The sequence below is a fragment of the Streptopelia decaocto genome, assembly GCF_964273445.1.
Source record: "Streptopelia decaocto genome assembly, chromosome: 3".
In the NCBI taxonomy this organism is placed as follows: Eukaryota; Metazoa; Chordata; class Aves; order Columbiformes; family Columbidae; genus Streptopelia; species Streptopelia decaocto.
The window spans coordinates 48,607,903-48,635,799 of record NC_138656.1 but is presented as its reverse complement, the minus strand read 5'-3'; the positions used below and the strand labels follow the sequence as shown (position 1 = coordinate 48,635,799).

Below are 27,897 nucleotides of genomic sequence, written 5' to 3'. Positions count from 1 at the left end.
AGACAGTCTAGTTTTTCTTGGCTATGGACTCTTTGCAGTAGAGTTGGTGCCATGAAATAGGGAAATGAGTGCTTAAAGAGCTATTTTTATGACTCTGTAATTCTATCTCACTTTTGTTATTTTTTTCCCTGTGATTTTTCTTAAGTGTGCTACCTTAACAAGTAACCTACCTCCTCCTTGCAAGTCAGGAGCTATTATTTTTAACAAAGCCAGCTGATTGCTGCCAGCCTTCTATTTAGCAACTATTTCAAGTATTTATCCTAGTCAACTGCTATTGATAGCTTATAGCATTGTCTGTAAAGATAGATATAGCTGCACATTGAGCAGGTCTGTGTCACCGCATACTCTGCAGTTCTAATTAATCCTCCTTTGCTCCCTAGTCCAGTGTGCTGTAGGAAGCCCAGATTCACCTTTTTGTTCTAATTCAGATCTGACATACCCAGGAGAAGAAAGAATACCCTGCCTGTCATCAAACAATGGGCTAGGCTGGGCTAGATTATCTTCAGCCTGTCCTTTCTTGTACAGATAAGGAGGGCAAACCCAAGATCGCAAGTCCACAGTAAGGAGTGCTGTCGTCCCTCACCTTGGTTGCTGAGTTCCAACCTTTCCCAGGTGTTGGCACAAGTACATAACATGCCATGTAGAAACATGGATCAGTGAATGAATCTGGTTAAAATCTTATGCAATATAAACATGTTAAAACTAGTTTTAACATGGAGAGGTTTTCTCACTTTATCTTGAATATGGCTGTATTGAGGAGAATTTCACACAGGCTATTGTTAAGGAACACTGACAGAACAGACTAATTGATGCATACACAATTTGTATGTTTAAAAGTACCTTTTCTTTTTGGCAACAATCTTGTTTGTATACTAGTTATAAGAAATCTGGGCTTGTGGTTAAGTGCCAGCAGGAGTGAAAACTAAACCTTGAGGGTAAAAATTGCTTCAAGAAGCCAATTGGAACATGGTAATATCTTAAAAAAAATCCATGCACCTTCTTGTTTCCTGATACTGGGTGTCATTGGAGTTCTGTGTTCACTTTGCTTTGAGGGAGCAGAGACAAACAACACTGAAACATCAAATTAATTGCTTTCCAGTCAACAGTCCTTCTTCCAAACGTATTAGATTACTCATTAGCTGACCATCATTTTGAAAAGACTTTGCTTTCTAAGTTACATCCAATTAATTGCAATTATCCTTAGTTTGAACCTAAGACCCCGTCCTCAAGATATTATCCACTAAATGAAGTTTTGACACTAATCTCCCCACATTTTGTTTTTGTATGTAGTCCTGTATAATCCAAACAAGAGTGCATCATTATACTAATCTCAGACACAGAAATACGAATCTATGTTGAATGGGCAGGTAAGATTACTATGTCTCATTACCACTTACAAACCTTTCTGTAACTGTGTTTTACACTTGGGCAGTTAAAACGGCAACCTTTCTGAGGTGCAGAAAACAGTTTAAATACAAATCAAAGCATTTGACGTAATTAACGTAGTTTTAACATCTTGATGAGATCATAAAAAATGGAATAAGCTGTTGAGAGATAGCAAAAATGTGACATTCTAAAGGGCTTCACAGTTCTGGAGTTTTATCTCATACTCTGCTGAAACTCATTAATGTACCTCAACTGAAAGCTGTGATTTTAGAGAATCTGAAATTAAGATTTTGCATGCCTATTTACATGCAGATTATTGTAAAGAAGTTGTATTACCATTTGTTCCAAGAAATTCAATTTTGCCAGGTGTTCATGTGCAAGCTAAATAACTATAGTTGTGGTGTGTTCTGTACAAAACCAAGGCAGTTTTATATTAGAGATTTTCCAGACAACTTAGATTATTATTTCTAATCTCAGGGTAGGGATTAAGAACCTGTAATAGACCTTGGTGGCTAGAAATCAGGCAAAACAATATTTACATTTCAAATGTCAGATTCTCACAACCTGTCTGTACTATGTGTGTGGGACTAGAAATTTAGGACTAAACAAAATGGGATCTTCTGTTGTCATGACATTACGCAGCAGCAGCAAAAAGGAACATGCCATTTGGAGCCTGTTCCTGAAGCAAAACCCATTCCGCAAAACCCTTTCAGGGCTCTCTCTTTTTTTTTTTTTTCCTTTAAAGACCTGGTAAAAGGAAAAATATGAATTAGTTAACAGAGATGGTGCTGACAGTGACATATACTATTCACTTTGCATTTAATATAGAAACATCCCACAGGCTAAGCAATGGTACCCAAGACTCTCAGCTTTTACAGTTGTCCCCTTGTTCTCAACTCTAGCTACATTCCTCTTTTTCGTGCCTTTCTCCTCACTTCGCTTTCACTCCCAGTAAATTTTCTTGATTTCTCCTTTTCACAGTAAAATAACTTCAACATGACAGGCAGAAAGTACATCCAGCTCTCATATGGTATTTAGGACACCTCAGTTAGAAGTTGCAAATGTAGTTTTGAACCTCCTGATCAAGGAGTGAGTCAAAGCAATTTCCCGGTTCCATCCATAAGATACTGCCTTGTCACCATTGAAATTGAACTGTATTTTGCAATTTTGGGGGAGCCAAATACTCTTGGCATATTGTAGATTAGTTATGAGAATGTCTCTCAATCAGAACCACTAAGGATGCTGAGGGGAAGCTTGGAGTTTCCCCAAAGATATCACTATTTTCCCTTCACCTGTCAGAGACCTTTCCATACCAAGGATCATACAATGCTGCTGCCCTTTGAAAAGCCACGTTCATGAATAATTTTTAATTACCACTGCGTAGGACTAATGGTCATCTGTAAGTACAGAGAACCCATTGCCAAAGGTGATAATGATGGACACTCTTTTTTGAGCAGTTTACAACCAAATGGCAGGAGAAATGAAGTGGTATTGTCCATTGCCTTTCACAGCGGAGCAGGTGGAAACATAGATGAAATAACTTGAGTACAGTCACAGAGGAAGTATAAGACAAAACAGGAAAATTAAGCCGATGTTGAAGTACCTCATAGTGCCTTAGCCCCTAGCCCTTGCCTACTCTGTTAGACCTTTCTGAACTATGGAAAAATCTTCCTCTAATTTTTCTGATCCTGATGCAAAGAGTGTAAAAAACAGGGTAGGCACAGAGAGATTTTGCCTCCCAGTTTTGGGCATAGTTGTGGTGCTAAAAGAGCAGCCCAAAGGATGAACTGCAACCTAGGATTCATATTCTGGTCTCTCCCTATCTCAGGAATGGAAAAATTAGTCCAGGCTAGTCTTCACCTGACTAAGATGGCCCACTCTGGGTGGCTGGTGCTCTGATGAGGATCCATGTACTCAGTTCTGCCTGTGCTCTGACCCAATGTCCATGTACATCTAGGGAAGGACACGGTGGCCCTGTGAGTCTCTCTGTCTCCTCTGCACTGGCATGTGCCGTGCAATTAGTAGTGAATCTGCTGGAAATACCACTTGCCATATCCCTTCTTTTCCTTGTGCTTAAGTTTTGCCGTTTCTTTGGAGAACAGAGAAGTCCTCAGAGTGATGGTGACATATATGAAATTATATAAACTGTAATCTATAACAAGGATTTTTATATATACATGCACACGTATATATGTTTTTAATGTCAAAGTGTTTTCTTACTTATTCTATTTCACATTTCAATTGTACTGTACGGATTTCTAAATCTGTTTTTTGAGTAGGTCTCTGAATGTCCCCTTAAATTCAAATGTCAGTGTATTCGTCTAGGCCTACTTGCAGAACCAGCCAGCTGAGAAATGGAGCATGAATTCATTAGCAAATCATACCCACCAGAACTGACCTTGCAACCTGCCTGAATCAAAAGGAAAGACTTAGCTTGGCTGGCTTTTTCTGTGGAAAAACAGAGGCTAACCAGCACAGTCGAAGAGGGCAAGATTCACAAAGACTGAAACATTATTGTCAATCTTGTAGCATCAAATAAAAAACAATAGAAAGAAAAAAAAGTAGAAATAAGTGTCTAAGACTACTCCAGTAGATGTGACAGTTGCTTACTAGCTTTTTAAAAAAGTGCACAGGTAGACTTTGTCAGTGTGGAACTGTAGAGTCACATAACGACAGCATACCCATTTTCACTCTAGGGAAGAGAGCGTTTTACAGCGTAAAAGAAATTGCTGTAGTGACCCAGGGGAGCAGCCAATGTTTCTTGGATCAGGACAATTAACCAAAACAATATTGTTAATTTTGCCACAGGTTTCAAATGATCTAGAAAGAAGAAAACACACTGTGCTAATAGACTCAACTTAGGTTCTGTAACAGAAGGGAATTTCAGTAAAACCCTGCAGCGGCCAGGGCTGTGAAAGGGAAACCAACACACCTGCAGGAACAGATATGCATGGATCTTAACAGTGCAGCTGAGCTTCTGTTTGCTGTGTTCAGAAGGGAACAGCCTTGACCAGCACAGGCCGGTGCTATGATATGCCCCAGCTGGCACCTCTGTCACCTCTAGAATCACAAAGAGCTGGCAACCGCAGTAATCACCTGCACACAGTGCCTTTCCCCACCTCCCCACCCTCAAGGGTCTCCTGACATACACATCTGCATCACAACAGGCATTGCCCTAAGTAAATATTAGCTCCACACCACACATACGGAAATAGAGTTTCATGCCTTATCCCTGCTTACACAAGCCACTGGTACAACTAGTCTCCAACAACAGTCCCTGCTGAATCTTGATTCCCACACAACTGTGCTTATAATGATTTTAGAAATTAGCAGTTTTGTGAGCCCCTCAGCCTCAGAAGTGTTGAAGCAGGAGAACAGCCCATGGCTGCCTGCAGTGAAAAGGCCCATAACCTTCAGGCTGGTGGCACTCCAGCCTGTGCCATAGTGGCTGAGGCATACACACATCTGAGCTGGTGATAACAGCAGTGGTTTAGGCAAATACTTGTGCCAGCGATGTTCTGCCTGCCACTATGGTGTGCTGATGGAAGACAAGGCTGTGATGGACACACATACTCCTACAGCAGCAAAACACCACTGGCAGAGAGCATTGTTTCTTTGTCAGGAGTATTTCTTCTTTTCTTCTTTTTAACTAGATGACAGGGACCAATTAAAGTAATGATACTCACAAAGTATTTCCCTTGGCTAACAGCAGCCTATATTAATGTTTGCAGAAGTGCAGCATTAGGGCCATAAACTTTCTCGTTAGATGTTAACACTTCGCAAGATGCTTCTAAGTCCTGTGAAGTTCTACATCTATTAGACTGGTGTCTTTGTATCACAGTATCACAGTATCACAGTATGTTTGGGATTGGAAGGGACCTCAAAAGATCATCTAGTCCAATCCCCCTGCTGGAGCAGGAACACCTAGGTGAGGTCGCACAGGAACATGTCCAGGCGGGTCTTGAATGTCTCCAGAGAAGGAGACTCCACCACTTCCCTGGGCAGCCTGTTCCAGTGCTCTGTCACCCTTACTGAGAAGAAGTTTCTTCTCAAATTTAAGTGGAACCTCTTGTGTTCCAGCTTGATCCCATTACCCCTTGTCCTATCATTGTTTGCCACCGAGAAGAGCCTGGCTCCATCCCCATGGCACTCACCCTTTATATATTTATAAACATTAATAAGGTCCCCCCTTAGTCTCCTCTTCTCCAAACTAAAGAGACCCAGCTCCCTCAGCCTTTCTTCATAAGGGAGGTGCTCCACTCCCTTAATCATCTTTGTTGCCCTACGCTGGACCCTCTCCAGCAGTTCCCTGTCCTTCTTGAACTGAGGGGCCCAGAACTGGACACAATATTCCAGATGTGGTCTCACCAGGGCGGAGTAGAGGGGAAGGAGGACCTCTCTCGATCTACTAACCACCCCCCTTCTAATACACCCCAGGATGCCATTGGCCTTCCTGGCCACAAGGGCACAGTGCTGGCTCATGGTCATCCTGTTGTCCACCAGGACCCCCAGGTCCCTTTCCCCTACACTGCTCTCTAATATGTAATCTCCCAACCTATACTGGAACCTGGGGTTGTTCCTGCCCAGGTGCAGGACTCTACACTTGCCCTTGTTAAATTTCATTAGGTTATAACAACCCCTCTCTTGTTTCCCATGGCTGATTGTATTGCAGTGGCTCTGTGGATGTGAGCACCCGAGCAGCACAGCTGTTACTGCCCAAGGCACAGCTTCTCCTAGAAAAGCCATAGAGGTAGGAGTCCCGGCCAGGCAGTTTCTCTTCTGTAAACAGAGCCTAATTTTGCAACTGTCTCGTTTAATGTTTTTGTTTGTGGAGTAGGGTTTTTCTTCATAACTGTTGTAATAAATTATTATGAAGAAAAATTCTCTGTTGAACTTGACAAAGCTTCTGCTTACCAAAAAAAAAAAAAAAGGTAGATATTGACTTTGGCTTGGATTCTTCCTGCTTATTCTAATTACCACTCATTATATTCTTGTGAAATGCCAGACTTTCAAATATGTTGCAAATGTAAACAGTGAAAAGAAATTAAACGTGGAGATTGCACCAAAAAAATCCTCAAAGAGTTGTTTATTAACTTCTTCAGTTCCTGTTTCAATGTTCAATCAAGCAAGTGATGTGTCATGATGGGTGCAGGCCCTGGAGTTTGGTTCCAGATATGAATTTGCTTTCCTTCCAAACCAGGGCCTTTCCAGACCTGTGACTGACCTCCAAGTCTGTCACTGAAACTAAAACCAAGGCATTGTTCCACATTCTAAATTCAATTTTCATAAATTGTGAGCATTTTTTTTGAAGTTCAGTGCCCAGTGCTAAACCCTTGGAATGATAAATAAGCTGATGTTGGAGGATTGTAACTGAATAGCTACATCAAGCTCTGATTGTAGACTTCTGCTATAATTCTCTTATATGACCTGGGCCTCTGCTTTGTTATTACTGTGTATTCTAGTCAGCATCATGGCCAGTGAAAACTGCCCAGACACCTTGGTGGGAAATCAGTACAACAACTACCCAGGGCTCCCCCTCTATGACCAGCTCTTGTTCAAGGACCACATGAGAAGCAGGATGGACAAATAAGGAGATGTACAAGAGGAGCACTGCATTTAGGAGGAAGAAAAGGTGTGAACACTTTAAGTGTAATCCAGCACCATGTCCAGGAAAACCAAGCCAAAGAGAAAAGAGACAAGAGCTCAGCATACTTTTAAATATGGGCACACTTGCAAACTTCCAAAAGGGCTAAAATCAGTCTCACGGTGGTATAATCCAGGGCTTCTGCTCTTTTGATGAAGCATGTAGCTCGTGCTACATTTTCAGCAGCAAAGCATCCAGAATCAAGGTGCATCTTCAGAGCAGAAACTATTATTTCTCTTTTGAAGAAAACAGTTGACTGAAATCAGGATTCACAGACTCTAAGGATGCAAAAGTAATGTGAACAAGGCTACATCACTTTGGCATATTCAAGAGCTGTACCAATTACTCCAGCTTTTCATCTTACCTTAAGGTGCACAAATACTCCTTTATTAATCATCATAATCCTCTCCTTGTTTCACTGTTCCTCAGTTTTAAACAGAGATTGCTAAGGACTAGGAGAGATTGCTGGTGTTAAAACATTACAGTGGAATGGTCCCCAGTCCTCTCCCACCTTGTAAAAGAAGGGACTTATTAGTCATATACAAAGTGCTCTGGACTTGATCAAGTATATCAATGTCAAGTCTATAACAACATCCAAAACAGAAAACTGGAGTCCTAAGCAAGCCAGATGACCTTCATATCTGAAAATGCCATATCAATGTCACAGTGAAACCTTGCATTTATATATCACTTTACCTCCAAACATACCAGAATATGTGAAATGATTTACCAGCACCAAGTTATATTGTCATTATTATCCCTGTTTAAAGATGAAGATGTTTACCAAGATCCTGGACCTGTAAGGAGTTGCCCAGATGACACTACCCTGACACCAATGGGACAAGTGTATGTCACTTTGCATGATGCCCTATCTGATCATGCCAAACACATAGAGGGCACTGCCCAGAATACAAATTTTAGCTCCAGAAGCAGTTCCATTCAGGAAAGCAATTAGACATGGCCTTAAAGTTGAGCATGTGCTTTTCTGTTCCTGGAACAGAATACACAGCTCCTGATTACCAGTCTTTTGCTCAAGGCATTATTCTTGTCTTTGAGAATAATGTTGTTAAAAACTTGAAGGAAATAGTTATTTTGGATCAATCTAGACAACAATTTCATCTTGGATTCTTCTGCTACTACTGAAATCAGTGAGAGTTTTGCCATTTATTTCAATATAATAAGGATCAAGATCTTAATGCACACAATAGCTTTTAATTGAGTAAGGTAAAATAATTAGATTATTGTTTGCTTTGCACTCTTCTGAGACTTTTTGCAAAACGATACCCTTCATCTTACTTCAGTGACAGCCAGATATTCTGAACAGTCTGTGCATTTGCATCTTTAAGTTAAATATAATGCCAATTACAAAAAACCTCTCCTCAGATTTGAGACTCCTTTTAACAGATATTTGGTAATTGTTGCAAGTTGTTCACAACACTCTGAAACCAGCTATAGGCAATGATTGCTTTTATTGAAGAAAATAGAATGACCACAATTATGTTAAATTGCATTCTCTTATACTTGGAACTTAAAATTGGAACTGTGCTGAAAGGAACAGATAGTGCACAGATGTTAATGTAATTTACACTGATACTTGAAATTAAATTCTACAAATTACACTAGTCTTCTTTACTTACATAAGCAACAATTGGTCACTTAATCATTTGTTAATGATCATACTAAGGCAAGACAGCTACATGGCAAACAATATATTATTGCTGTAAGCTTGTCCAAATCCCAATTTAGGTAAACTAACAATACTCCACCAAGTTAAATTCCCCCTGTCTTTTGATCTGATATCCTGTTTTCTTCACTTCAGCTTAAATACTGTTATGGCATGCTGCTAAGCATTATTAAATACTTTAAGATGCTGTTGTCACATCAGCATGGCAGATGAGGTCCCCCTTAGTGTAAAATAACAGCACACTGCTGATGTCTAGGGAGCTACACTGAATAGTTTCACATTGAAAATTTGACCCACTGGGTTTAGATATCCAAAAGACTTAAATGGTATAATGTAGTACAGATTGTTAGGGATTGTAAGGAGACTAAGCAAATAACAGAAAACCCAAAGCATATTCTCATAGCAACTGTTGCTCAACCTCACTGCAAAGTGAATACATTTCAGAGATCTAGGTGTTCCTGCTCTGGCAGATGGATTGACTAGATGATCTTTCAAGGTCCCTTCCAATCCCTCACATTCTGTGATTCTGTGATTCTATGTGTAGGAAGGTAAAGCATTAAGTTCTTGATTGTAATGCCAGTTTTTGGTGTTTAGTTGTTAGTCATACTAGAAATCACAACTTTAGTAGTAACTTGATGGAGAAATCTTTTGCAAACAAAAATGATATAAATGATATGTATTTGAGCTGTCATCAGAGCTTGCTAGCACATGAACTCCCCAAGGGATGGAGCAATTTTGTAGCAAGCTTACACAAGTCTCCACAACCCTGCAGGGCATGAAGCGCTCTCTGCATGACCTGAGAGGATGCTAAAGGCACTGATCACCCTGCAGGTATATTCTAGATTAGAGCATCATGAAACGGTTTACAGGAGTTTTTATTTCAAGTAAATCACTGTCCGACAAAACAGTCTAAGCCTTTCCATGACTGCTGTATCTCTCCACACACACGTATGCACCTGTTAGCCAGTTAAGCTACAGACCTACAGTGTTTATCCTTCTGTACTGCAGGAGTGATTACATGACCATTGTATATGATACAAGGCCTGCCTTTTCTGTTTGTGTGCTGTCCCTGCTTATCTTAGGTCTTTCAAAGGTTAATGTCTTCAAAAATACGCATTTTTCTAGCACATTCCAATACCAATTAAAAAAAAAAAAAAAAAGAGAAACATTGTTAGAAACAGTTGAATTTCAAAACGTAGTAGCAAAGATGAATAACAAGCAAAACCCTCAATTTCTGAATCGGGTGCAATAGCGTCTCCTTATTAAGAGAGGATTCTCCACTATTTTCTCATACAGTTGCCTAATATCCTGCCCTGCCTAATTCTCCTTCTATGCTCCTCCTACTGTCAATGGGGACAAAGAGGCAAAGCAGCAGAAAATCCACCTAGCAACTTAGCAAACTTTAGAAATTCGTGCCGGCGGAATGGATCAATTGACTTCTAAAGGTGCTTGGCTCTCTCTGCTGGTCACAGAGGGAGCTGAGATAATTTGCTTGGACTGGACAGTCAACTTTTACTAAGTTTGTAAGGGAAGAACCCCTCCTTGAAAGACTGAAAGGCTCACTGTTCAGATGAGCTTAAGAGTTTCTTCAAAAAGTAAGTAGATGATAGATATTTATACTACATGCAACTGCACACGGTGCCATCCCTCAGCTCTGCCTTATCTCCTTGTGCCTTTGCTTGGGAAGTCCAGTAAGGCTTCTTGGACTAGATCACATTTCACTGTCTCAGCTATGAGACTTCAGAAGATTAGAAGGTTAAAAAGAGCCTGTTTGTATTGTTTCCTGAGGAAAGGATGCACAAAGGAGCAAATCTCTGTGCAGTACTTGTTCACACCTTAAAATAAGACTTGTTGGGAAGCTTTGCCTGCATAATAAATAGACTGTGCTATTGAAGGTGAAAATTGCATTCCTGGTTCCCTTTCAACACCTTTTTTTGAAGGAAGCAAGAGAGGTAGCCTCCAGAATATATCGGTCATAAAACTCCAATTAACTTATTTTCTCATTATTCTATTTGCTTTATAACTTGCTGGTTTGTGATATACACACCTAACCACTGCTTGAAAAGACCAAATACTATTTGAGGTCACCCTCTCAAGGAAGCAATGGCTTGTATAACCCTGTTTTCTCTGATTTCCTGCAGAATCCCTCAAATCCTCCTCTTCAAAGGTATCATTTGCTATTGATCTCTGCTGCAGCAGAAAGCATATCCTAACACACACACTTAAACTGAAAATTAGAGCCATCTGGAAAAAAAAATCCCTTTTGCAAAACAGGCTGAGATTTGAACTTGGTCTGTGCCCAGTAAAAGAGGGAAAGGAAATCGTCCCACCATCCAGTGTTTGCAATCTGCGTCTGAGATGCACAAGAGCCAACCTGAAGTCTCCATAGCTGGCCTGCCCACAGAAGCTTTCTGAACCTGTCTCTTGTATACTGACTGGAAGCTCTGGCTTCCACACTATGAATTCAACCCCTCTCCATGCCTCCTATTACAACTCTTCCATTTTGTATAAAATATTAATGACTTCTTGCCCAGAAAGAGGACCATGCAATGCTTGGATTTGGTGTTTGACCCCTCACATCACAAGTAAGAGGCTGCATCACCTGGCTCTGTTTACTGAAAACTCCAGAAGAGATTAAGAGAAAGGCTGACTACACACTGCTGAATATAGTGTTTGTCATTAGGAAGGTGCAGGTAGAAAAGTGCCTTCTGGCTTAGGAGTTTAATGCTGATTTCTTATATTTCAGAACCTAAACACTGGAGTCCTGGTAATGCTGAAGTGAGTCCCTGTTTCTACCTAAGTATCCAGGACCCCACTGAAAAATGTCCTGTTTTGCTGAACCAATGCTTTTCAATGAATGTTGAAGAGAATATGATGCCAAAATTTTGTGAGCCCTCATAGTGAAGTTTTGAGCAGACTTCTCTGGGAAGTTGTATATTTACATATAAGCTCCCTAGAGCAGTGCAGTGCCAGTTCAGTAGCACACAGCAAAAATGACATTAGTCCCAGGATTTACATATAAGTCATCCTCTCTTATCAAGTCTTTAGTAAATGGTTTGAGGGAGCCCAGACACTGGGAAAGGAGCTATGAAGTTTATCCAGAAAAAAAATAATCATAATTTGCTGCTGCAGTCTGTTTTGGAAAGAATTTCTTGAGCTAAGGTAGGCTGAAGTCAGGTAAGGGCAGACAAGAATACCATAGTAACTTCAAATCATGACAAAGTGCCTTGGGGAACTTTTGTACCTTGATGAGCAGCATGCATTTTAGAAGGCTTTGCATTTGTTGTTTGTCTTGTTCAAGATCCTTTTGGATTCTGGTAGCTGTGGTTTTATTAAAAACTACCCTTATTGTTGTGAGGGCTCCCAAGCTGATGGCCTCAGGTTGAATGCATGCCTTTACAAGTGGCTTGAAATCACTCACTGTCACACTGACTCTTCTGTTTCATTTTCTGCTTACTGAGCACAGAGCGGAGATGGATGCTTTCACTGGGCCTGTCACCTGCAAAGCCTTGGAGGGAGTGCCCAGAAATAAACAGGATGATTTTTCTTTCTGCCCTGATTCCAGTGGAAGTCAACTTTTTCCTAATCCTTCTAGAGTATTCTGTGTTTAAGGGAAAGAGATAATCTCACCTATCATTTTACACATTAACCCCACATGCATGTTTTACTCCAGTCCTCAGTATGTATGTGGCTCTTCCACTTGAGGGTAGCCAGAGGCACATTGTACCATTTCCCGAGTGACTCCAGCATTTGCCCCTCACTGTGCTTCCAGAAGAATTCATATCCATCCCTCTGACAATCAGAACAGAAACTCATTCTTAACTTTGCAATAGCCTTCCCAGTTCCTCAGTTCATTATCTCACATTTTTCTTTACTTAATATTTTTTTTCCTTTCAATTTGTGTGATTCCAGTGATCAAAGCTGGCTCCCTTTTTCTTCCTCTCCATGACATTCCATCAGTGAATGACTCTGGAGGTGAACAGCTCTCAGAGCACATACACATCAGGTGCCTCTGTGAAACCAAGAAAAGTCAAGCAGCTTCTCTAGCAGATTTTCATCAGATGGTGTTAAGTTCAAAATGAACAGAGAATAAATTTTTTTATTTTCTGTATGTAGAGTCAAAGACCTAGAGTTCTACAAAGAAAAAGAAAGTGTCAGAGGCTTTCGTAGACCCCAAATATAGAAACAAATGAGAGAACAGAGATGACTACTCTGAGAAATCCTGAGTGAATAACCTGTTGCTCTGGATAAGGCCAGGTCAGCAAAAGAGACACTCTTTATGCTAACATGCTCCTTACCAAGTGGTACACCAGAGTCCTGAATCCGTGGTACCTTGAGCCACGGATTGTGCCCAACTGCAGAGTAGTGAACTACAAAGCCTTGTTGATTTCCTTAAACATAAAGTGCAGCCAGAAGGGTCAAGTTTCCCCCAGGGTTAGGACTGCCTTTTGCCGTGTATTCCAGTCTGCAGAAATTTTAAGTATTCCCTCCATAATACTTTCTGAAAAATTTTTGTTCATTTGTTGTTTTATAAAAATTCCATGGATCTTGAGATTTCCAAGAGAAGTAAAATTTTTCCAAACTGTCTGACCAAAAAAACCTTCATTTCTGAGCTTAATTTAAAAAAAAAAAAAAAGGTAAAAAGGAAAAAGAAAAAAGAAAAAAGAAAAAGAAAGAGAAAAAGAAAAAGAGAAGAAAATAGAAGAAAATAAAAGAGAAAAAAAAGAAAAGAGAAGAAAAAAAGAGAAGAGGAGAAAAGAGAAGAGGAGAAAATAGAAGGGGGAGGGGAGGGGAGGGGAGGGAAGGAGAGGGAGAGGAGAGGAGAGGGGAGGGGAGGGGAGGGGAGGGGAGGGGAGGGGGAGGGGAGGGGAGGGGAGGGGAGGGGAGGGGAGGGGAGGGGAGGGGAGAGGAGAGGAGAGGAGAGGAGAGGAGAGAGGAGAGGAGAGGAGAGGAGAGGAGAGGAGAGGAGAGGAGAGGAGAGGAGAGGAGAGGAGAGGAGAGGAGAGGAGAGGAGAGGAGAGGAGAGGAGAGGAGAGGAGAGGAGAGGAGAGGAGAGAGAGGAGAGGAGAGGAGAGGAGAGGAGAGGAGAGGAGAGGAGAGGAGAGGAGAGGAGAGGAGGGAGAGGGAAAAAGAAAAGAAAGAAAAGAAAAGAGAAAAGAAAAGGAAAAGAAGAGAAGAGAAGAGATAAAAGAAAAGAAAAAAAGGAAGAAAAGAAAAAAGAAAAAAGAAAAGAAAAGAAAAGAAAAGAAAAGAAAAGAAAAGAAAAGAAAAGAAAAGAAAAGAAAAGAAAAGAAAAGAAAAGAAAAGAAAAGAAAAGAAAGAAAGAAAAGAAAAGAAAAGAAAAGAAAAGAAAAGAAAAGAAAAGAAAAGAAAAGAAAAGAAAGAGAGGAAAGAGGGGAGGGGGGGGAGGGGAGGGGAGGGGAGAGAGAAGGAAGAGAAAAAGGTAGTTTACTTTCTAACTTCTTTTTCTGTATACCATCTCCTCATGTGGCAGTCACTACTGATTATGATGCAGGATTTGTTGGTTTAGGGTTTTGTTTTTGATGACGTACAATTTTTATTAAGACTAAGATGACAGCAAAGAAGTACTTTCACATTAATCATCAGGTATTTTCTCAGTCTCTCCCATCTGAATGGCAATTTAGACTCAAAACCATGAAAATCTTATGTCCATTCATGTGAACTTCTGGATCCCCTAGATATTTTAGCAATGTTTCTCAAGCTGGTCTTAGTCACTGCATTTGCATAATTGATCATCTCGGACAGTTAAGGTTTTGTTCTTTTTTCACAACACAAAGGGTTCATCCTCCAGTTTTCCAAGAAAAAAATACTTCAAATTTAAGTATGAAATTAAACAATGGATAATATCTCTCAATACTTTTTTTTTCCTCAAATACCTTTTTTATCTCAAAACTAGTCTCAAAGAGCATCAGAGACCAGTGGAAATGCTCATATTTTTAGATTTAAGAAAACATCACTGAAATTCTGGAAACCCTGAGAGAAGAGCAGTGATTTGTATGCAGATGGAGAAATGAGAAGAATTCAGAAGCCCAAAATTGTGTTCACTGCAACTACTAAATGTGAAAAGGTAGTAGACAGTAAAAAACTGTGGCAGGAGATGCCTTGTAGGGCACTTAATACATAGAACACAAGAATAGTCAAGATGACATGGTAACCATTTAGAAATCGAACTCGTAAAGGTACTTTAAATAATTTCAATATTTTGGCTTCTATTGAATCACTCCGTCCCATCTGCTTGTTTAGGTGACAAAAAAATGGAACTCCTGCTTCAGTTCATACTGTAGCTCTACTGCAGCTATGGTAGAGCAACTAGAGTCTAGCCTGCTTCATGCATCATTGACGAAGTTGTCAGCTGAGTCCCCGGGCTGCAGATTCTCTATTAGTGGTGATAATGCGAAGAGCAGAAGGGAGCACAGCTTGACTTGCGGGGCCCAGGCTGAATTCCCATTTAGAAAAATAATCCCTTTACTCATAAACTGAGCAAATCTGATAATGAGTCATCAATAGAAAACAAATGGGGAACCCCCGCAATTGGCCATAAGGAGGTCCATCTGACTCCACAGAATCTGCAGAAAGGAGAAAAGAGATGGAGGGAGAGTTCAGTGGGATCAAGTTCAGCGGGATTGTACAGCAGGCATGTACTTTCTATGTGGTAAAGTATTTCAGAAAACTGTGAAAAAATTGTCAATTATTTATGTGCAGATGGTATGACAAAAACAAACAGTGGGCACAGCTGAGATATAATCCTGCCTTGCTACTCACCTCAAAAGGTCAGTAGTCAAGCATGGTGATTGCCTTCAAAGTGAAGAAGAAACATGAGAGCTTGACCACCTGATCTACTCATGGGAAATTTTTAAATGGAGGGGAAAGAATGAGTCTATTTGCAACAAAGAGCATACATTTCCAAGAGTCTTGCAGAGAGAAAAATCTGAACACCAACAAAGTTGTTTATGTAGCTACAAAAATGTTGAATTTTAAACATTTTGAGTTGAAGAAGAGCTCTGCCAGCATCCATGGCTCAGATGCTCCAGGTCACCACTGAACAGGAAACCTTAGGAAGTAGGGATGGAGCAGAAATTCTTAGGGGATTAGTCTCCTTTGCAGAGTCAAGATCTAGAAACCAGAAGTCCCACCTACAGGCTAGTCTCTTGTGTCCAACTCTCCATAAGTCTCAGGAGGGGTCAAGAGCTTTGATGCTGGAAGAGGAGTCAAGCCCAGAGCAATAACCACATTTTCTGGTGCAAAATGGTATGTGCAGCCATAATTTAAAAAGGTGAGATTTTGATTCTGTTTTCCTTCACTTTTCAGCTTAAGGGGGGCAGTTTCAAATCCTTAGTGCAATTTTACTCCATCCAACTTTTCTACGTGGAATAAAAAGTGCTACTGCACTGTTGAGTCAAAGTTTGTTTAGCTGCTTCTCAGATTGCATCTCTATGCAGCTAGGAGCCCTCCATCCTCAATCCACTTTTGCAATGCTTGACATGACAACTGCTCTATGGAGACCTGACAGCTTCAGTAATACAGAAAAATAGTCTAAAACCTTGCTGTAGTTACTTTCCAGATAAATATTATCTATTTAGTTATTGTGTTTTACTGGCTAATGTTTGAATGTGCAGAACTCTGTACAGCAGAGAATTTGCATCATAAAACGCTGTTCTGTACTTTGTAGTTATAATCCCTACAAAATTAACAAAGGTACAGGTTAAAGTCTGTTTTGTCCTGCTCCACTAAGATGTCGTACATGTGGGCCTTTTCTCTCCCACATCCCAGTGTACCCAAATCAGGTTGAATGACAATGTCATGTTCCTCAGCATTAGGCAGAAGTTGCTGTTAAACTATCCTAGGGATATATATACCGGCCCCTGTTCTCAGAGGTCTGCAGCAATTATGGAAAAATTGTTGCTCTCTGTATAAAATACCTTTAGTCCTGTATACTGACTTACAGTATCTAAGAAACTGGGCTCAGGAGTGCACATTCTAAAGCTGCAGTCCTGAGTGGCTTCTGGGTGTTTCTACACTTGTGTTTTAGTTTGGAGCAAGGTGCACTTTTGAAGTGAATCTTCAGACCACCCCCACTTAGTGTGTTTTGCTTCATGTCACAGAACTGTCCTGGTGTATACAGACTAAATTACCTGCAGAGGAAACTAAATCAGGAGATGTGCTGTAGGAACTCATCAAATGTCCTCCAGCTGCTGCTTGGCATTCAGTTCATGGGACCAGACTAGAGCTACAGTAAAATGACCCTCCTCTCTCACCACACCTCTGAAAATGTGTGTTTTGCAGAGGTAACAACATGAACCACTCATTTTCCTGAACCTGCTTCTGTTGGGTCTCAGTATTTGCTAAAGTAGGCAAAGTTGTTGTGCTCCCCACTGAGCCCATGGTCATATCTGGAGAGTCAGCTTCAGAGGGACTGTATCATGTCTTGAGGATAGCTACCATCAAGGATGAGTGTCATACATCGTCAACTACTATTAGCAAGTAGACAACAACCCTCTTCCCACAAGGTTTAAAGTAACAGCCAGAATGGTAACAAAGCCCTTTGTCTTTACTACTGTTCTTACCAAGGTTGTTGGTAGAGAACCTGAACATACCTTCATTTGTGGTATAAACATGCCAAGAGCATTTACCCAGGCAATTTGCTCTTTATGCCTGCTCCAAATTTTTTCCAGCCTTCCTTAGGCCAACACAGAGGGGAATTCCTCTCTGCTTTAAAATTGCTTCCTTTGCTAGGTTAGGTCTATGCCAGAGTTCCGTGTTTTAAACTGGATGATTGGGGAAATACACTTTATGGTTGTGTTACGGCTGTGTTTTAGGCAAGTCACACAAATTCTATGCATCCCTTTTTCTGCTCTTTAAAATAAAGGTAATGATTCTTCTAAACCTCTGTAAAGCAAACAAAAGCTACTGTAGCAATGTTTAAGTTTACCAGTATTCCAAATGTTTGCAGTTTCCCAATGTAAAAGTTAGATCAAAAGATTTTTTATCCTTTGAGTTCTGTCCAAAAATGCTTCAAGAATATTAACTGGTAACAATAAATCCATATTTTCAGTACTGAAAACTTTATCCTAGCTAGAAAACAAAAGTACAAAAATTGTGCCAAAGTGAAAAATATTTCAGGCTTTTAAATAAAAGAACCTTTTCAGCTATCCCATGAACTTTATGGAGAGGTTATTTTTTTCTATTTAATCCAACCAGTTTGACCATTTCTCAGTCAGCACAGAGGCACACAAGATCAATTCACATCTATGCAAGATCTTTCCACCTACTGTGTTTAATTTCTCTGTCCAAAGCCATCATTTAAATAAATAAATAAAAACCTTTCTTCCTTCATCTGTGTTCTTAGCTACAACTGTTTTCATTAAAAACAGCAAAGGTTTTTCTGGGTAGGTTGCACCTTTAAACCAAGAAATTAATTACTGAGAGGCACTCCTGCTGTCCAGCAACCCTGCATTTCCCTAGCTGAAGCCCAAATAACACTAAATCCATTCAGAGGCCATTATAAAGCTGTGTTTTGAACTCCTCATTGGTGTATATTGTTTATCTCTTTCAGCTTTAACCAAGTCCTTTATCATTTTGAATGTTTCTCTAAGTCACCTTGAAACCTTCCCTTGTGCAGAGAAAAACCCATCAGCTTTTGCTTTTCGTCTCTTTTCCCCTGAACAAATATTCCTCATCCATCTCAAACTGCGTTTTTCCAATCAGTCTCACAAAAAGTCACTCAAAAAGGTATAGTGCCGCTGTTCCAAAAAAAAGCTCTTTGTTAAAAGATTTTTACTTCCTTTTCTTATTCTGAACCTTCCCAAAGCTATTTTGAGGGATGGGGGGTTGTTGTTTGGATTTTTTTTGTAGTTGTGTCATAAATTTTTAAGTAGGTTCTTGAATGAACTCATTGGAGAGTTCTCCCATTGACTGGCCCTAAGCATTTGCCATTCATTGCATTTTCACTGCCATAATGTGTTTGAAACCTTCCAAATTAGTTAAAACTTAAGGCTACTTTCACACATGGCTGTCTCTAAACAAATTATGCTTTCTGAATTGCAAGGTGTTTCCTCCCTAGAGCCATGCAAATTGTTTCTAATACTGTAACTGCAATTGGTACTGAAGAAGATATTCCATAGTTACTGGATGTGTACTGTAGATCTCCTTTTGTAGACAGTGAACAAATGATACAGTCAACCAGTAAAAATTTGACTCATACTTGGAATGCAGGTTTTGCTAATTTCTATGCTCTCTCTTCTTTCAGAAGGGCAATTTGTGCACCATAAACAGTCATCTCAGTTCACCAGGACTGGAACTCTGAGCAGAAACAGGACCCTCTTGCACCTATATTTTTCCTGTTTGATTCTTGTACAGGAAGCTATGTAGTTATTATGAATAGGTATTATGAATAGTTATTATGAATAGTTACTATGACCACATGGACACATGTGCACACACACATGCGCACATGCCCTACAAAAGCTACCATTTCAAAAAATACCATTTATATACTAACCTGAAACAGCCTACTGGTTATAGTGCAGAGAATGGCAACATTATTTCTACCATCACTGTGTGGCAGGGATGGAGAGGTGATAACTTCTTAATGACCACTGCTGTGTATGCATGAACAAAACAAACCAGATACCATTTGTTCGAAATTATGTTAGCAACAATTTACAGGTAAGAAACACAGACAAGACATAGCTGACACTCCAGAGTTTTGCTGGTATCTCATTTAGGAGCATGAAGTTAGTCCTTCCTGTAGTTTCCCATAAAAGACCTGGATAGATCCTTAAAAAGATAACAGCAATGCATATTGGGGCTGAGTCAGAGCACCTTGCTTTCTGTGCTTACTCAGACATTTCATCTAAGGGTCTCTCTAAAATGCCACAATGTGCCTATGGAGAGAGTGGTTCCCATCACTAGGAACTGGAGGGAGAGCTTTGCCTCTTTGCAAACTCCTCAACAATCACATATAACCAAGACATGAGCTAAGAATAGCTCCCATCACTGCTGACTTGCTGTGTGCTTTTTTGAAGATCAGCTTGGAAGGTTCTATTAATCTTCATATAATTTCCTGGTTTAGAAGTGGGAAGCTGCTCTGAAAAAGCTGTTCATATATTTTTTTATCACTGTGGCTCTCTTTGGTCCCTTCCATTCAAACAACTGGTTCTTAACACTGTTATTTCCTTCTTTGTGCCTTCTCTAGTGTGGGCAACCCCTTTAACAATATTAAAACATTTTCATATTGTTACAAAACAAACAAACAACAATTTAAACCCCCTCTCTATTGCTTCTTTTCTCAGTTACTGTTTTTTAAGTACATAATCTCATCTTCTAAGCTGCTCACTCAGATAAATGGCCATTAATATGTTGCAAATGACTTGCGATTTTGTAGGTTGCAATTAAAACAAATGGCAGAAGGAAGCAATCCTTTAAATAACTACAGAAATGTGCTCTCTCCTGTAGAGTGCTCATAGTTATTATCATGAACAATCTCCAAGTCATTAAATCCCCTGAGATCAAAGCTCTCACCTTACAAGCTTCTTTTATCTCTAAAGACCTTTCTCATATGTATGTCCTAACTGCTCTGGGGAGATACATCATAACCTTGCTATATTGATTATCCTGAATTTCCACCAAGTTGTCTACAATGAGGACAAAGCTAAATTACACACGTCCTTTCACCTTGCAGATCTCATGATATCTTAGTAGAGACAAGCAGGTTTTGGTTGTATACCACGGTTCTTAGTCAAGGTTTCTTAAAGGTTCTTTGTAACAGGTTGAATAGTGATGACCCAGAATCCATGGCAGCAGATGAGTTAGAAATTTGGTCTCTAACTGATGTCTGGTAGCAATGGCTGTCTGAGATCCCTGGACCCTGCATCTTGGCTTTTTGATAGAAGAGATATTTGCCATAATGGTACTTCTCCAATATTATTTTTTTCACAGGGTTTCTAACATCTAGTGGGTTGCTTACAAGAGGCACTCAGAAATGTAGTCTATTTAATTACACATTGAGAAGATGCAATCTTTAGCAGAGCAGTACTATGACTCCCTCTTTCCCTGTGTGTTTTGTTATTAGTACCTGATACTGAATTTGAATCATAATATAAAAAATGAAGCCACAAAACTTCTGGTTGGCGAGGAGGAGGAAAGCAGTAACACAACGAATTAGGCCACTGTTCCCATTCTTCTCTTACAGGCTCAGACCTGTATAAATCAGTAGATTCAATTATAACATGGCACAGCATCTAATTATGCCTAGCAATCCAGTCATAACAACCTTATTTTGAGAATAGGCACTGACCAGCAACTAGATCATGAGCACAGCTATCATGGCTTGGTATAACAAACTAGTTTTTCTTCTCCACATTCGCCTTCCTTTGGTTTACCTTCTAATAATTTCCTACAATGCTAACTGTTGAATACATTACCTTGGTACCTCTAAATTACCTTTTCCCCTCTTAGATATTTATGCACTGAATTAAAATCACAGTAGGACATCTATGTCTTTGCTTCTACTTGCTGAGTTTTAAGTTGCCTCTCTCATCTTTTGATAGATGCATGTAGCATAATACAAGCAGGATATTAAAAAGCTAATTCTTTTCCTTTCCCCTCTTTAAATATCTTGCCTTTTTTTAAAGGATCAACTAACTCAAGTAGCTCTATTGTATTCCTTTATTAGCTTGCAGCATGCTTTATTAAGCATGACATGTTGACACAATTTAAAAATGAACAAGAGTGGCCATGATGAATGTGTTTTTTAAAAACGACTAATCCACAGTTTAGTCTGGTTTCCCTTTCTGGTTATGGTGCTTTTTTTTCTTTCTTTTTTTTTTTTTTTTTTTTTTTTTGGTATTCTTCCAGCAGGCAAATGACAAAACGACTTAGATTTCCAGAAATACTACAACTAAAATAGCAAGAACTCAGCTTGTGCCTATAAAAAATTACTAGAAAGGTTAGGCTGATTTGTATATCCTGAAGTAAAGTGTATTTCAAGTGACTGTGTGCTCTAGGGATAGAGGGAGAATTCAGTCTGATCTGGGCACTATGTGGATTTCCACTAAAGAGGGTCTGCTAAACGTTTTCTTCCAGAACAAGAATGGAAGATACAAAAACTAGTGCTGGTACATCATTACTATCCATGCTGGTTCATTAGTGTTGCACCTGTGCATTGTGAGAGTAAGGCACCATGAGTTCACAATGACAACGGCAGCACATACAGTGCTAGGTTTGCAGCTGGGACTACCCAGAGGGATGGGCAATGGTGGATCAAGTGCCACAGGCTTTATTCCTAGGGGCTCCCATTCATGCCAACAATTCTTCTCTGGTGTAAAAGTGCAATGGCTTGACCCAATTTGATTTGAAATGCACAGATCTTCATCAGCAAAGTATCTGACGCAATGAAGTAAAACATGAGGATAAATGGAGGAACTGAAGAGCAGATAACAGTGCTGCTGTTGAAAGCCACCTAGTCCAACGTTCCTGCTCCAAGCAAGTCGACTATAGAGCAAGCCAGAATATCTTAAAGGATCGAGACAACTGCTCTTGGCAACCAGTTTCTGTAGGACACTTCAGTAGGATGTCATCCTGTACATTTGCAGACATGAGCTAAAATAAATAGATAAAGGACCAGAAGTATTTCCAAGACTGTATATGCATTCCTTTGTCTGGGAAACTGTTATCATCCAGACTATAAAAATCTCGAGTTATTAGTTAGAGATTATGTGGGACCATCATCAGCAAATTTGTTCCTGGCCTACAGATCATTTGCAATGAGTTTGTTCCACTGATTCCCCATTCACTGTTCATGCTCTGATGCTTTGTTATTCAACTCAACCTCTTGGTGTCGGGATGATTTACGTAATTCTTCATCCCGGCACAAAATCTAAATAGAAAATTTTACACTACATGAAATATTCTCTCAGTAAATATTTGTGCATTTCAGCTTGACATTTGCCTTACATAGTAAGCACTCAAATGATTGTGAAAGACAGACACAAATGGCTTGCAAAGAAAACCATTTAATTTGAATTCACACTCAAATATGAACAAATATTCACAGAAAAACTGATCCTAACATTCACTGAACACTCACTAATCAATGTTTGGGAAGCCTATTTGCTTATAGTCCTCTCTGGTCAGTGTGTGATTTTGAAAAGCACCTTGCTTTTCTTCCAGTTCTGCTTCTCATAATTTATGTCAGACAAGCTTATTAACAACTGCTGTAGGCTTGCCCTGAGTCTCTTTTCCCCCTTCTCCCGCTCAGAGATCCTGGCTCTGTGGTTGCCTGACTTCCCAACACAAGACAGTAGGGACGTCATTTGGGAATTTCAGTGAACAAATGCCCAGTTATTTTGAGGAACTAAGACACATCCCATGAGCATTTCCGTCCTGGGTGTGTAATATAGGTGTGGCTTTTGGTCTTTTAGGCTTCAAGTTTTGTTTAAAGTATGAGGTGGAAAAGACCGTATTGGCACATGGAGCATGTGTGTCCTGGCAGCTGACCTAAACCTCTAGCCCAGGGGTGTCAAACTCATTTTCACTGGGGCCACATCAGTCTCGCAGTTGCCTTCAGAGGGCCAAATGTAATTTCAGGACTGTAAATATAGGAGTTGAGTCCCTTCTGCACAGTACCAAGAACTCTCACTACATACAGAGCATTTCTTCTCCCTGTGGGACTGAATCAGGGCTCCACAGGTTCCGAGGCCATGAGCTCTCATTCTTTGTTTTAATCTTTTCCTTACCTTATGCTCATGAACTGCACAACCCTTGTGATTTTCTACAACCCCTTCAATGGGGCTCATTACACTCATTTTCATTTTTTTGTTTTCACCTTCATAGTTAGAAAAACTTTTTTACTTTTTCCCTTCAGTGTGCAGCTTACTCACTTCTGAGGTAACCACTGCACCCCAACAACCAGTGAATAGAAATAAGAATTATAAACAGCAGTTAAGATAGATAGATAGACAGATAGATAGATAGACAGATAAATACAGACATATATACATGTTTAGAGTTGCATTCCTATGTAAAATTGACCTGAATTACTAAGAGATGAGTACTCTAACTGACATTATAGAAGCTGCTGGATGTTCAGATATATGCAAACATAACCCTAACTTCGGGTTTTTATTTTTGACAAACTTGGCCAAAATTTCCAAGAAGAGAGAGAAATAAAGAGACCTGAAAAAATGTGCTATGAGCAAGTGTAACATTCCATATTTGCAGTAAGAAGTATGGCAGCTGCTTCACAACAGGCGGGAAGATTCCCCTGTACTTAAGGGAATATGAAGAAAAAAGGAACAGAAGGACACTGCTTTCATTATTGTTTTACTTATTGTACAAGTTCTAGAGGACATTTTTAGAAGGCTTTGACAAGATTGCATGGCATTACTGGCAATGTTGACTGACATCATCTAGAGTTAACACAGCAAAATGGGAACTGACACTTTTTTTTTTTTTCTGATTTCTTTCCATAAAATAATCCCGTAGATCAACAGCACTTCCGAATAAACCAGACAGATATGATATTGGCTTCAAATTCACAAATAACTTTCAAGTGCTGCCCTGAACTATCTAAATATTCTGACAGCAAGGCTGGGCTGTAAATATCATTAGGTCAGCATGGCTTGTGCAATTTCACATTTTCCTCTTTCTGGTCATTTTGCAGATAAGTTGTTTTCCTTAACAGCTTATTGAAATCAGTAAGTTTTACACCTTCCTTCAGCTTAAGACCAGCCCTAGAGTGAGCTTCTGCTTGATATTTTGACACCTTCATTCCTGTCAGACACTAGGAATTATAGATGTGCAATTACAGAAGTACCCATAGAGGCAACTGGCATTTTGGAGTTTCAGGGATGCAGGACTCTGGAAGGTGATCGAATCTGAGCCAGGCAGCACATCCTTCATTGGGAGCATACAGGAAAGCAATGAAAAGAGGAGAACCAATTTAACATTTCTGCTAGTACCTGTAAAATCTACCTACCCAAGTTCAGCTGTTGAAGCACATGGATAACCTAATTGTAATTTAGAACTCCATCCTGTGGGAACCAAATTATGCAGTGACTCAGTCCATGCACAGATGGGACTTCTGTCTTACATCCACTGCTGCAAAAATGTGCTTAACTTTCTGTAATTACATCTTACCTTTTTCTGAGACCCCACAAAACAGTGACAAAATTGCATCTCAGACACTGATCTTGTTATGCCAGCAATTCCTGGGTCTCCCATATCACAAATGAAGTCTCATGAACTCCACAGCCAACAGGAGCTGAATTCCCTGGCCAGGTAACCCTGTTACGCTCCCTTCTCATAAAGTCATGTACTTTGCTTCACACCCCTGCTGCAACTGTGGGCAGGGGAACTCTGGTATTAGCTGCCTCCTGAGCTCAGGCAGGCTTGCCTTGCTAATGGGAAAGACCAATTAGCTCTCACTTTTTTCAGTGAAACCTTACTTCATTTAATTAATCCATCATTAGAGAGCATATGAAAACTGTTGTGCAAGGAAGAAGGGAAGGCAAGAAGTAATTAACATGTGGAAAAGTTAAAGGAGAAAGAGTTTGAAAACTTGTTTCAAGATACAAGGGGAAAAGACTGAAAGTAAAATGTGATAAACACAAAGCACATAAAAAGCCATGTTGAGGTAGGCAGAGTATAACTTACATCTGGAGTTCACTGCTGCAGTAAGTCCACATCTGACTTTTAAAGATTAGTATTTTGAATCTGAGAGCTTCTTTGGAATGAATCACATTAGCTTCTATAAAAGTTCACACTGGGAAAAAAAAAAAAAAGCAAAACAAAACAAAACAAAACAATCAACAACAAAGACAAAACCCAGTGATCTATCAGGAATCATGACTATGAGCTTAAAGACTTTCTACAAAGTTGATTTTTCAGGCCCATTGTTTAGATCTATTTCAGTTCCTGGATCATTTAGCAGATAAAGTAGTTCTGACCTTCTTTCTCATCACTTTAGCTGCTAGAAGTGTGTGCTTAATTCACATGCTAAAAATCCTAAGGACATTTTTATTGAGTATAATAACATAGCAATGCAGCCACAGTCACTGGTTTTTATACTGCAGGAGAAAGGCTGTCCTAATTAATTTTCTCAAAACATTACCAGATATTAAACTTTATTAAACTAATCACCCATTTGTGTTATCACTCAAATCCACTTTAAGTTATACAAATGCGATTTTAAAGTCTCTAATCCATAATGCTGTATTTTATTTATTTATTTAGTCAGAGACATGGAGAAATCTTAAAGTTTAAAATTTCAGAGCTAGTTTCTACTGGGAAAAAAATCTTAGTGTTTTGTCATTTGCTTTTTCCTTCTCCCTTTTTTTTTTTTTCTTTGCCAATCCCCTTTATATGCTACTGTCTGTAAAACAACAGGTGACCTTCTCTTCCTATTTCAGCCAGAATGGTTTTTACATGGTACTGAACTCATCCAGGTTGCCTTGTGTGTGAATACATGGTAAAAACAGGTAACACACCCCTCCATGATAACAGAAGGTAGACCAAAGCCTGAACTGTCATCGTGACCAGTCTCTAAAACCACGGCTCCTTCAGGTCTAGAGGGAGAACAGCAGCCCAGAGAAGCTTCCATTGCTGCTGACTGCCCTGTTTTCTTTTGTCAATTAATCTAGGGTAGATTCTTGGCCAGGGAGGGGGGGATGTGTGTGTAGGGGTACGGTATTTAATTTCTTTGCAGATTGCTATTTTTATTTGAAAGAAAATGTAAAACAGTTTTTTAAAAACATAAATACGTTTAGTAAGATTTGCCATGCTTTATTAAAAACGCATGTGCTGTGCGTTAAAGAGAAAGGAACAAAATGCAAAGCAAAAGCCTTCTTGGTAAGAGATTGCAATGATACATACAATAAAGCAACATAAACAATGAGCCCACTTTCATTCTTGCATTAAAATAACTTTTTGCCCCACTTTTTAAAATTCTTCTGGAAGAGATTAGTAAATTCTCATAGAAACAGATCTTGGTCTAAAGATCATTACTTTATAGTATGTTACTGTATTTTGGGTCATGTCACTGATTTCCGTGTTTCAAGCTTTATCACAGAATCACAGAAAGATAGAAAAAAAAATCCAAAATTTTAACCAAGTCCAGATACCCAAAACATCCATTTTCAGAGATGTTTTCTGATTGTTTTCTTGTGCTTCTGCTCTCTATTTATAAGAAGTAAGAAGAAGCTGTAGATTTTGTACTCTAACTTGTATTGTGCAAGCCACCAACAATGACGGATGTGTTTTAAGCTGCAGTTAGTGAGACAGCACAGATTGAAACTCTTCCTTTTTATTATTGGTTTTGATGCACACAAATCCTTTAAGAGGAATTTTAGCAATTGTTCTATTATTGCATGTCCCCTCTCCCCTTTAGATGAATTATTCATACTTTGTTGTCATAGCAATCCTTTCTCTCTCTGAAATGTTTAATAACTAGTCTTGACTCCCAACTAGACAATGAATCAAGGTGTAACAAAAGCTTTATTAACTGATGTGCTTTGAGGCAGACTCATTGTTTACCTTCCACCTACACTTGCCTTGAGCTGTTGTCAGTCCAGTCTGGTGATATTAATGATGACAGCAAAGACTCCTGTAAGAATCAACCTTTACATAAGCTAGTTTCTCAGATAGTGTTCATTTCCGTTGCAGAGTGATGAGCCTCCACTTTTCTGTTAGCCTGACTCTTTTCAAAGCAGTGGTAGGCAGCCACTGCTCTCTGCAGAGGACTCCCTGTCATGACAGATGTGGACATGGGGGTTAGTGGGACATTAGGAATCACAGAAAGTGTCAGGTCTTAACAGGGAGAAGGGTGACGGCAGAATTTTTCACTGTTTTAAGCCCATGTCTAAATTATGTAGCTGACTTGTTTTACTCTTTAACTGTGTCCCACTATGAAGATGAAATAGATATTGCTCTAACTTGTCTATATTCTCCTATCACTATGATGACCAGCATGACCGATATTTTCCATCTGAGCATTGTATTAGAGATCATCATAACCTTTCCACCTACCATATACCCAAGAAGCGAAAATGTGAGTCCAATAAAGTATTCAGTGAATACACAGATTTGAGCTTTTCCTACCATTTTTACAGTCCTTTGGGGAATATTAGTCAGAAAGGATAAACATCTTCTTTAATTTTAACTTTCC

The 27,897-nt window shown here is 39.6% G+C and overlaps 1 long non-coding RNA gene across 1 annotated transcript in view; it reads right to left on the bottom strand.

Moving 5' to 3' along the window:
* The window catches only part of LOC309437998, an 84,649-nt gene that overhangs the window by 19,016 nt on the left and 37,736 nt on the right, over positions 1 to 27,897 (bottom strand). Inside the window, exon 4 of the long non-coding RNA XR_014183703.1 lies at positions 25,389 to 25,497. This is a non-coding gene — a long non-coding RNA (uncharacterized lncRNA). The remainder of the gene's footprint in view (positions 1 to 25,388; positions 25,498 to 27,897) is intronic.